Consider the following 11182-nt stretch of genomic DNA (forward strand, 5'->3'; position numbering starts at 1 on the left):
CATGCTAAATTCCATAGAAATCAAAAAGAAATTATTTTCTTTTTTAAACATTAATAGGATTTTTTGTCCAGAATTTTATTTAAGTAAAATAAAGTTTCTGCCTAAAGCTTGGCATACTCTAACTTGCATAGCTAGGCCAAACTACTTTGACAAACATCCTATTTAATTTTAGATGATGCATTTTCCAGTAATGTATTAAACAGTTATGAGAAAATTATTGCCTTCTGTTTTGGACAATCATATTAGTTATATTGTCTTTTAACCTTCTCATCAACAGAATATACACATTAACCCTTTACACAGGAGTTTATTTTTGCAGAAAACAATGAGGAAATCTTTACAAAACAGGACTCCCAGGTTCAAATACATATTTTATTTTTGCAGAAATAACTGGATAAATTCTGTGCTCAAGCCAAATTCCAACCCGAGTGATTCTATAGCTTGGCTATTTAAACATTTTTGTTCTGGTTTTATATGTTGTTTGTGCTAACTTCATACTCTGAACAACTGAGTGCTAAGTGATATTAAGCAGATAGTATGTTCCAGACTCCAGGCAGCTGCTTTCTTTTTATTAGTGATGTCTTCCTCTCTCTGATATGCACATCCCAATCCAAATTACCCTCATTTTAATGAAATTCAAGTTAAACACAATCCATGTCAATGGCTTCCAAATATTTTACTTTCCAAAAATATGCTAATTAAGAGAATTAAATAAATATTAGAAATCCAAGAAAGTGGAGTTTAAGCCTGTACTGCAAACTGGACATTCAGCCTATCATATCAAAGTATACAATGGAAGGGAACCAATAATTTGTTTCAAATAGACTTGTCCACCTCAAAAAGCTGGAAACAACTTCCCTTAATATGTTACTCATAGAACTGGGAACACTGGATGTTAGCAATTTCACTTCACCTAGAACATGCTTCTTTAGAAGCTTCCATTCACTCAACTGAGGAATTGATTGGATTTATCCCTCTCTTCTACACCCCTTCTCTGTCTTTCTCTTCCTAAATAATATGTTTAGTGATCTGGAAAACAGGTGAATCAACTTTTCAGAGCTGCATGAGAAGAAAGGGGTAAAGGGAAGCTCTAATGCTTTTTTTGCCTTCTCCATGCAGAATCATGAAGCTGCCAGCATCCTAAGGATGAACTATGAAAAGTTTGTCAGATGATGAGAATAAAAAGATAGAGATAATTTTTTCTTCCTTTGGGGATACTTTGAGATTTATTTAAAATTATCAGCACCTCTTGTGCCTCATAGACTCCCATCTGAACATTCAGCTGCATGCTATTTGAATTGCAAAGAATAGAGCAGACCTAGAAATAGAGATTTTGCAGCACTCCCCAATGGGCATTTAAATGAGCTTACTGCCAATTAAAGGTACTGAATTCTCAACCTCTAGGACCTTGAAACCCACTGCATTCTGTCTTTCAGTGGAGATACAAAAAAAGAAAAAATCTTCAAAATGCATCACGGCTCTTTGTGCAGGCTGCGTAGCCCTAAGACTTCCATGACTCTGTCGTGTATGTGTTGCAATTCCAAACAACTGAGCCATGAAGCCAACAGCAAATACAGCTATTTTTTGCTCAGAGTAGCTGAAAATGTTAACCTACTAGGGGAGTTTAAACTGATGTCATTGTTGTGTCTTAACGCTTATTTACCAAAGCTGGCTTTAAAGCCAGCACAAACATAAATATAGGTGTGAAGACATGCTCAAAAAGCTGAGCAAATCCTAGGCAATTACCATACCACAGACATTCCTACATAAAATGTCCGCTACAGGGATTTTCTTCACATTTTCTTGTTAGGTTGTCTTCCTTATTTTTGACCTACCACAGATTAAGGCTGATGCAACATTTTGTCCTTTGTTTGCAGAAAATTAAACAGCTTGCTACTCCAAAAGTCAGCACAGTTTGACTTTTAGCCTAGACATTGAAACACATGGAAAAAAAGCTGGAATTAGCACTTTCACCTTTGAAGATGAGTAAAGATTTTGAAGGATTTTGAAATACAGACAAAAATAAACTGACTGAGAAATTCTACAGCAAAATGATCCAATCAAAATTTAGGCTGTCTTGGATCTGCCTTTCCACCCTCTCATTTCCCTTATGCCAGTGTTAGTAAATATGCACAAAGAACCAATTTCCATCCTAGAAAAGAGTGACTAGTAACTAGCTCAGCTCATTGTTCTCTGTGCCCCTGCACAAAAAAAGGGCAATGGACCATGAGGCTGCAGCAGTCCCCTCTTAGATTGTGCTCTGCAGCTGTGGAATCATGTCGCCAACCACAGGAGCACTTCACATCGAAATAATACAATGAGAAAAGGGAAAATTGTTAAATATTATGGAGCAGGAAGTGCAAATCTTATCTAAAAGTAGTTTCCACTTTCTACTGAATATTAGTTCTTTTAATGGGTAAGTCCTGCAGTAATGAATCCACTCTCTGAAAGCAACAGATAAAACATATCATGTTTTCTATTTTCACGATATATGGTGTTCTGACTAGAATCCTAAATTCTGTAACTTTCATGGTAAATACCTTTAACATGTGAGGTAAAAAAGCATCTAAGTGTTATGGGGCAGCAATCACTAATTTTCTTACCCCAGCCACTAAAAGCTAAGATGGTATTATAACACATAAACCAATACCCAGAAATAGTCAGGAGAAAGGCTTGTGGTGCTGTCTATCTCAACCAGCAATACATGCCAAAAATACTCATCCCCACACTTTAGCTGAACAGAACCAAGAAATTGTTTAGTCTCTTTTTAATATCTCAGTTATCACTATTTGGTGCCATCTGATTAGGAAGTAACAATATGTGATCATCAGTCCATCAAGGTACACATAAGTAATTCAAAGCATATGGAATTTTCTTAATATTCCAAGGTTTATTTAAAACTAACATCAGCATACCGGAGATGATACCTTCAGTCAGCTTCTTGGGACTAGGTGCTGCCTTTAACAAAGAATAACAAAAAACAACTCAGAAACACTGGTCAGATGCACCCCATCCACCATCTTTCTGATTTGTTCTTCCAGAGGCTGGTTTCTCAGGGTACAATTTGCAAAGCATGAATAATTCCATATTTCTAACAAGATAACGTTTTCTTTCCACATTTAGTCACAAACTGGCATCCCTCTTTTTCAACTTTGGCTGTTTCCAGATATATTATTCACATTGAATGCCTGCAGAGAGGACCCGAATATGTTCCTTGTCCCTTTTTGCTAATCTTCAAGTCATTCAGTTTCACACCAGGCTTGCAGTGAAATCTGAAACAGAAACCCAGGGACAAAAGAGTATGTCTCATTTCTGATTTTCCCTTTTACCCAACAGACTAACTAGATAAGAAAGCAGTGCCCTGGTTCTAAAAGACTCAGCCTGAACCATTTTACTATACCTTCTGCCACAAGCAATACACTGTCCTAGAAGTTTCTATTTTCCTAAACCACACATTCACTACTTCCCACTGTATGAAGCCTGACTAGAAATAGTTCTCTGTCTCTCTGGAAAAAAAAAAATCATTCTAAAGAATGACAGTTAATTCCTGCTCTCAATCAGGAGCTCTATAATCTACGTGCACAGGTGATTAATTATTAATTAATATATATATGTGACTAATTCCTGCCTCTCTAAGTAGGTCACTATATAGATGAAGTTAAATATCAAGCCTTTTTCTTCTCCTTTCACAGAATTTTTGCTGGAAGGTTTAAACATGCACAAAAATAGTGGCATTCCTTGAGCATGAATAATTTCAGATATTTAATTATGCTTAAGGCAACTAGGGCAACCAATGGAACTGATGTGTCTGAAGTTCTATAGGTTGTCCTTTTGTTTTGCCAATGGAAAAATATCTCTATGTGCCTACGGCAAAACTTCTGAAGAAAAAGAAAAGTGGAAAGAAGGACAGAAAACAGACAGGACAGAACGCAAGAAGGAAAAGGACAGAGGCTTGAAATCTGATCATTAGACTAGACACTGCCTTAATCATTTATCTGTTAAATAATACTGACCAAGTAGAATATATATCCCTTTTACACACCACCATAATATCTTGGACCCCAGCCCAGGCCCCCTTGCTTCAAGCCTTCCATGCTACGTGGATACTTTCTGTGCTTCTCATCATCATCAAGCCAGTTACAGGGTCCAAGAGCAACTTAACTGGATTGTGTGGCTATATTGTGTGGCTCTTACCTCAGACAGCTCACTGTGTATCTTAGACACATCAATAACACCACACTGTCATCTATTTCTGCTGCTAGTAAATGTTCTGTGCTCCACCGAGATCACTGGTGACTCAACGACTTCTTCATACCCCAGAGTCCCCAGTACATCAGGGGGTTTCCAGAGCCCCTGGATCCATCCTGGATGCTTTCATCTGTCTGGATGAGAATTAGACAGGATTTCTTTACACTAATAAGTATTCACAGAGTGTGTTGCTTATAATTGCCACCCTGGTTACAACTCTCCTGGAGGTTACAGACTTCCATGTGGATGATTGAATTAATTGAACATCCAAACAGAACAAATATAAAAGTACTCAGGAAGACAAAAGTCTGTCTCACAGAGAATTTTATATTTATTCTTCCTTTCAGAGAACAAAACTTTACAAACTCCCAAAGTTCCTGGTATAAACTACAACAATATAGAGAGATTTCTGATAATTTAAATAACTATTTAAAATATTCTCTACATAAAATTCAGACTTCCATCAAACCTGCTCTACGAGTCTAGAGGAATCAAACAACTTGCTTATAGTTTTTATATTGTCAATGACATTAGTCATTTCATAACAAAAAAAAGACAGCAAATGACACTCTAACACTAGCATCATTTACAACAGAACTGTTCTCTGAAAAGTAGTCCAGTGAAGTCCATACAGATTCTAATCAAGAACAATGTAAACATATGTTGACTGCTGATGGTACACCTTATACCAGCTGTCAACTTTAACAGCCCTCTCAGGTCATTTCAGCACATCTGTGTCTGATCAAAACACCTAAACTCTTGCTGTATTAATAGTTTTCTGTTAGTCTTTCCGCTCATCGCTCTGAATATGCTGTGGTGACTCAGTCTGCATAAAATTAAGCAGACTAAAGCACAATCTTTCCCCCACATGCTGTGCTCCTCCAGACATACCTACATGTAATTTAGGACATGTCCATACAAGGAATTTGATTAGAAATACTATCTCAGTAAATTCTTATGTGGTACCTATTCTACGATACTCCAAACAGTCCATTCCAGAACAACACAGATTTTTTCTGGAATAAATAAATATTTTGCTTTGGAAGTGTACCCACTGCTTGATAACAAAACGACATTTATTCTGTGGTAATACTACATCACCAGGAGCCTTTCAGGGATAAGTGCAGAGAAGATTATCCATCAGTGGCTATTATTTTATTTATATTGGGGTGGTTTTTTGGGGCATCAGGCCAAATTGCCTGCATGGATAAGCTCTTACTTCATCCTTTCAGCTCCTGAAGAGTGAAGTAACAAGACAGCTATTCTTTAATTGTTTTTTCATGATCTTCATCACCATTTCAGAAGAAACCAGCATTGCCAGCACACTATATTAAATGTATTATTGGAAATAATAAATCTGGGACAGTTCTTTAGAGACATTGTGCTTTTGCTTCAAAAATGTGCTCTTTGCCTCAAAATGAAGGGTAGAGGTGAATAGATTATTCCCCAAAGTATTAATTGTGAGCACTCTTGTACCTTCTTCAGAACCATATAGCACAGGGTATCAAAGGATATGGTATGCTGGACTAGAAAAGCCACTGGTCAGAACACCTATGGTAATTCCCCTTAATTCAGTTTTCTCAAAATCCAGTTGTACCATTGTGTCTGGTTTGGCCAGCATACAGATTCACTAAGTCTCATGCAGTGAGAAGAAGGAGACTTAGAGTTCCAGCAGTGCATGTATCTTGTACGTTTGCCATGCAGACCTACTGCCTCTTTCTTGTTCCAGGAATACATACAACAGTAGAAAATAATGAAAAAATATACAAACATAAAAAACAAGGGTATGCCTTACTACAATTACATGGGGAAAGTGTTATTCCAATATATGGGGGAAAAAGACATTGATGATAAAAAAATTCTTTCTGATTTACTATCCCACTGAGTTTCCCAGAATAAATACCTGTATAGAGTCAATGCTGAGAAATGATGGTAGATCCATCTTTTAAGGGAAAAAATGTTGTTCTATGAAAAAAACCTTGACATCCCTAAAATCCCTAGAGAATGAGGAGAAAGTGAAATAGATGAGCTTATATTTTCAGACAAATAGAGAAATAACTGAAACAAATCACTATCCCACACTTTTACATGGAGTGAAGTGTCATTTACCTTCCTGATGCATTATTGGTGTGGGTATATCTACACCAGTCCAATTTCTCTATTTCCGCCCCAGCTCCTTCCATTCTTCCATATTCCAAGTAGAGTTGTCTTCATACAGGAACTGGGAAAAAAAGCTGAACCAGTGCTGAAAACAAGTTAGATTCATGCCATCTTAGTGCAAGTCAGACTAACTGTCCGCAAATTATCATCATGGAATTTCTAGCCTAACTTGAAGTATGAAGTTATATATTTCATGTTCATGTTGCTGTTTACATCTGAGTACATCAATCTCTTAAAAACTTGGCTGTTGTTTTTCTACTATACAGATGAGGAAACAGAGGTGTGAAGAGCGAAAAAATGCTGCAAATTTCACAAAGTCAATCATAAAATGAAAAGAAAATGCCTGCCTCTAAGATGTCCTGCCATAGGTGCCCTGGTGTAGCCACTAGACTGTCTGGTCAAGTTCTAGAGAGAAAGTTTACCTCTTTGGCTTCCAACACCACAGACATACGTGCAGTTTAAAACTGCTGCAATGCTTGTTAATCATTTAAAATCCCTTCCATGAAAACAATTTTAAGGAACAATACCAATATGGCATTAAAAACCTTTCACTGTGGTCATCAAAATTAGAAACAAGGAAAGTTCCTAGTAAAATGTATGTCCTCTCCCTACTAGACCAGAGCTCTTTTCCAAAATACAATACAGCTAGGCTGGCAATACAGTATTCAGTGCTCTATTTATTCCAGGTTAAGTAACTCAGGCGATAAGAATTTCAGCTCCCCTGGAAAATCATTTCATCTCCAATATATCTCAGTTTTAAAAGTCTTAGGTGTTGAGTTCTTTGAGAAATGCACTAAAGAGGAAGGAATTTGTATTAGAAGGAATATAGGTTGTATGACATCACAAGGTACTGGTCTCTATAACCTTAAATTCTAGATTTTTGCACCAGGAGATTGCATGCTGAACCTCTAATACATAAATGCAACAAATAAGTGGATACATTTGAGATCCTAATCATGTTATGTTTAGTGAAAAAAACATAGAAGAGGGAATAAAATGTTTATGGAGTAAGCGGCTATCAAGGAAAACAGTATCACACCTTTGATATTTGACCTGGGGCACTGGAGAGCTACTTCTTTTTTAAGAATAAACTTTAGCTTAGGTCAAGGTTGAGACCTAATACTCCTAAATTAGGACTCAGACTTATCTTTCTTTCGGCCACAGCCCTCTTCTATAGCAAAGTTGGTAGAATGTCACTGCAAAAACCAGGGGTAGCTTTCCAAATGAAGAGAATATCTTTGCAGATAACTCTGGTATTCCTTTGTAGGACCTCTTGACTGCTGAAGTACATCAAACTTCTTGAAATCTATCACAACTAAAAATATTCAGCATGTCTTAACAAGCAGGCTTGGGTTTAGTCCAATTAAGCTAATGGAAACCAGGACTTGTTGGAGATGGTTTTGTAACTTTTTGCAAATACTGTATTTGCAGAAAAATGCAGTTTGAGTTATCTTAAAACTATTCAGGAATTTGGAACTAATTTAACAACTGGTTTATAACAAAGAAAATATGAATAATCTTTTTTTTTTTTTTTTTTTTTTTTTTTGGACTAAGGCACAAACAAGCAGAACTATCATACACAAAATCTGAAAGAAAAGGAAAACGATACCTTGTTGTGTAACCCAGTCACCTTCTTTGCAGCAGCACTGAATTTAAAACCAAACACTACATGATTCAGAGCAGGATTAAAATCAAAGCCTCAGGAAATGGCTCTGACCAGACATCTACATAATAATCCATGTTAAACTGTTCTCAGTGTCTCCCTACTCTGAATCAAGGATAAAGAATACTAGGACCTGAGTTTCTCACACAGCTGTGTTTGACAGGGAAAGCTCATCTCTATAGGACTCATAAAGCTCTCCTTCAGCCTTTGTTCAAAAAAGTAGACCTGCTAAAGACATCAGTTATGTCAAATAGAGCCCCAAACTGTGTTTAAATAGATTTTTTTTATCACATCTATTTCAATTCACTATAATTATTATGCATTTCTGTTTACTTGATAAAATTTAAAAAGAAAATCAAACTGGATTTCAAACAAGGACGAAAAGTCAGCTGTTGGTGTAGCCTCATGAGACAATGGGATGGGGGTGAATATTGGTCAAAAGGTCAAACATTCTTCTCAAATACACTTGGACAGGCTAACTGAGGTCAATGGGGTTAGACAGTGTCACTGAGAGTAGTATTTAAGGCATAAAAATGCAATGGCTCTTGGCTGTTTGCGTTACATAATAAACCTTTAGATAAACCTGTTAGAAAAAGTCACTCTTAAAAATAGTCATTTGCAGTCATGACTACCTTGCTAAAACTCTATTAGCAGAGCTGCATTCCTCAGTATATTATCTATATAATCACCTAAAAGAATGTGTCAGACAGTTCAACATGAATTTCCAGTTCCTTCTATGTAGTGGAGCACTTCTTAGATACCCAAATAAACAGCACGAGTGTAGCATGAAACATGAACTCACGACTGATAGCAGCTGGCCTCACCTGCAACACAAATTCATGTACTGTGGAAAAAGTGCTATGCCAAAATCTAACACTACATAAATATTTAAAGAAATAAAAGCCTTTGGAAGACCAAGTCATTCCGATTTCCAATGCATCCAAGATTTACAATATAAGTTATCACATATGATACAGCTAAAGCCTTTAATCACTGTTGACCTACTGGAAAGTATGAATTAGCCAAAGAGGAAAGCTCTAACCTCCAGACTGTGAAGATGAAAATGAGGAGAAGTAAAACAAGTTATTCAAGGTGTCCCGATCCAATATCGGGGGGGGGGGGGGTTTGTTATGATCCCAAGGACGAGATAAAGACGCTAAAACCGGTCAAATATCGTACAACCTTTTAACTTTATTTTCCACGGAGTGGGGAGAAAAGGTGGGGGGAGAAGGCGAAGGGGAGGAGAGAGAGAAAGAGAGAGAGAGAAAAGGGGGAGAGAGAAAGAGATATCACCACCCGTGGATCCAGCGGCGTCCCGTTGGTCCTCTTCACCCTGGGTGTAAATTTTAGCGATGCGTGTGCAGTAATTACAACTCGAGCAGGGTCCGACCCTAGGTTCCGGCTGAAAAGTTTGGAATGACACGCGTGCAGTAGTTACAGCTCGAGTTGGGTGCCTCCAAAGAGGGACCCTGAACAAAGAAATCCCTGGGCAATTATAGCTTTTTCAAATTAAGTTTCCCACCCCTCACGCGGTAGTTCAGACCAATAGTAATTTTTGGGTCTGGGGTCTCCTGCTCCCTATTGGGTCTCATCGTTGTTCCCAGGCAGGCTGCTTTTCTCCCTTATCTTTACTGTTGCGGTTTCTGCTGACAAATGTGTTGATTCCTCGGGTTCTGCCCTTCTTTCTCAGGGCCCTGACAAACAGGTGTTGTTCCAGCAATTAGCACTGCCCCAGCAGTGACAGTAGGTGTTATCTTCCAAGGTCCTGACGAGGAGGATATAATCCAGACCCCCCCTAATTAACACTGTTTCAGCACTGAGGGGAGGCTTTGTTTCCCAGGGTCCTGGCGCCCAAGCAGGCCTTATTTCAAAGCCTTGACATCCTCCCTCCTGGAGTGTGAAGCATAGGAATGCAAACTGCTTGTAACTCCCTTATCTTTCCAGTCTGCACCAGCTCTGGGGCCCTTTCTCACTGAACTAGGGAGTGCGGCTAAGCAAGTTTTATAAAAGTTGTGTTAAGCAGCAGTAATTTGCAGTTCAGGTCCCAAAGTCTCTGTCCAATCGCGGTCCGGTTCAGCACAGGCTCGGTGTGTCCCGCATGGTCGCAGGGAGACCATTTCAGGGGTCGCAGCAGCTCAGTCCTGTTTCCGCTGGGAACAGATGGCTTGTTTGGCGTTTTGGTTTGCTTGCACCTTATGTACCAAGAAATGTTTAAGGCAAAAGTTCACTCGTCTGTCCGCCACACAAGGCCACACAGCACAATTAAAATTCAGGGTTATGTGATGCTTAGGAAACACAAACTTCCTTACAACAAACAAAATGATTTCCTTTTTTATTTTCTGAAAATAGGATAATCTAGCCATTGCTATACTGTGACACAAAGGCAGCCCACTAGCTCAGTGTTCTTTCAGAGAATGTGGCCAGTGATACGTGTGAGGAAGATGCCAGAGGTCTTTTAAATGTCTGTCAGAATCAGATCCACCAATGAAGTATATGAGGCAGTTAGTTAAATAGATGTGTATGGGGGGAAGGAGAAGGGGTTATCATGTAAGCCAATATAACAGCATTGGTGATGGGAGGATTGCAGTAGATCTAAATTTCCCTTTCCTGTCAGAGCTTCACCTTAAGAAGGTACATCTCAGACTATACAGTATGCTTACACTGTTAACCATGCAAGAGATTTAATATGCCTTTAAAAAAAGTAACAAAACTCCAGCTGCTCTATTCTTCTTTTTCCGATTGTGCTGTGATTTTTACATCACTATATCCTACAGCCATGAGTTCCATAAGTTAATTACACTCTGCGTAGAAAGTACTCTTTTTTTAGCTGGCAACATCTCCTTTTTCTTCTGTTATATGAAGGGCTGAATAGGAACATCCTTCTCTATCTCATTCATTATTTTAGGACATCTTCCCTCCCACTTATTCGTCTTCTCACTGAACCAAACAAATTCAACCCTGTCTCACATCACAATTGCTTCATGCCTCAATCTGAGGTCCCTCTCCCTCTTTTTTTTTTTTTTTTTTTTTTTTTTTTTGAGATAGTGTATCCAAGGCCGAATGCATGATTCCAGCAGAAAGTTCTCTCACTCATTTACAGAATGGGAGCGA

At 38.2% G+C, this 11182-nt stretch overlaps 1 long non-coding RNA gene across 3 annotated transcripts; it reads right to left on the reverse strand.

Annotated features, from left to right (window-relative positions):
* Positions 1-293: 293 nt before the first annotated feature.
* Positions 294-10298, reverse strand: LOC112990858 (uncharacterized). Of its 3 annotated transcripts, XR_010391220.1 has the most exons (6): positions 9365-10298; positions 8761-8895; positions 6358-6493; positions 6152-6245; positions 4195-4382; positions 294-3272 (listed from the first exon to the last, which is right to left on the reverse strand). It is a non-coding gene; the product is annotated as an uncharacterized LOC112990858 (long non-coding RNA). The 3 variants fall into 3 exon arrangements; XR_010391222.1 differs by lacking the exon at positions 6152-6245 and having other exon boundaries at positions 9365-10297; XR_003261175.2 differs by lacking the exon at positions 8761-8895 and having other exon boundaries at positions 9365-10296.
* Positions 10299-11182: the final 884 nt, after the last annotated feature.

Source organism: Dromaius novaehollandiae, chromosome 1 (genome assembly GCF_036370855.1).
Source record: "Dromaius novaehollandiae isolate bDroNov1 chromosome 1, bDroNov1.hap1, whole genome shotgun sequence".
In the NCBI taxonomy this organism is placed as follows: Eukaryota; Metazoa; Chordata; class Aves; order Casuariiformes; family Dromaiidae; genus Dromaius; species Dromaius novaehollandiae.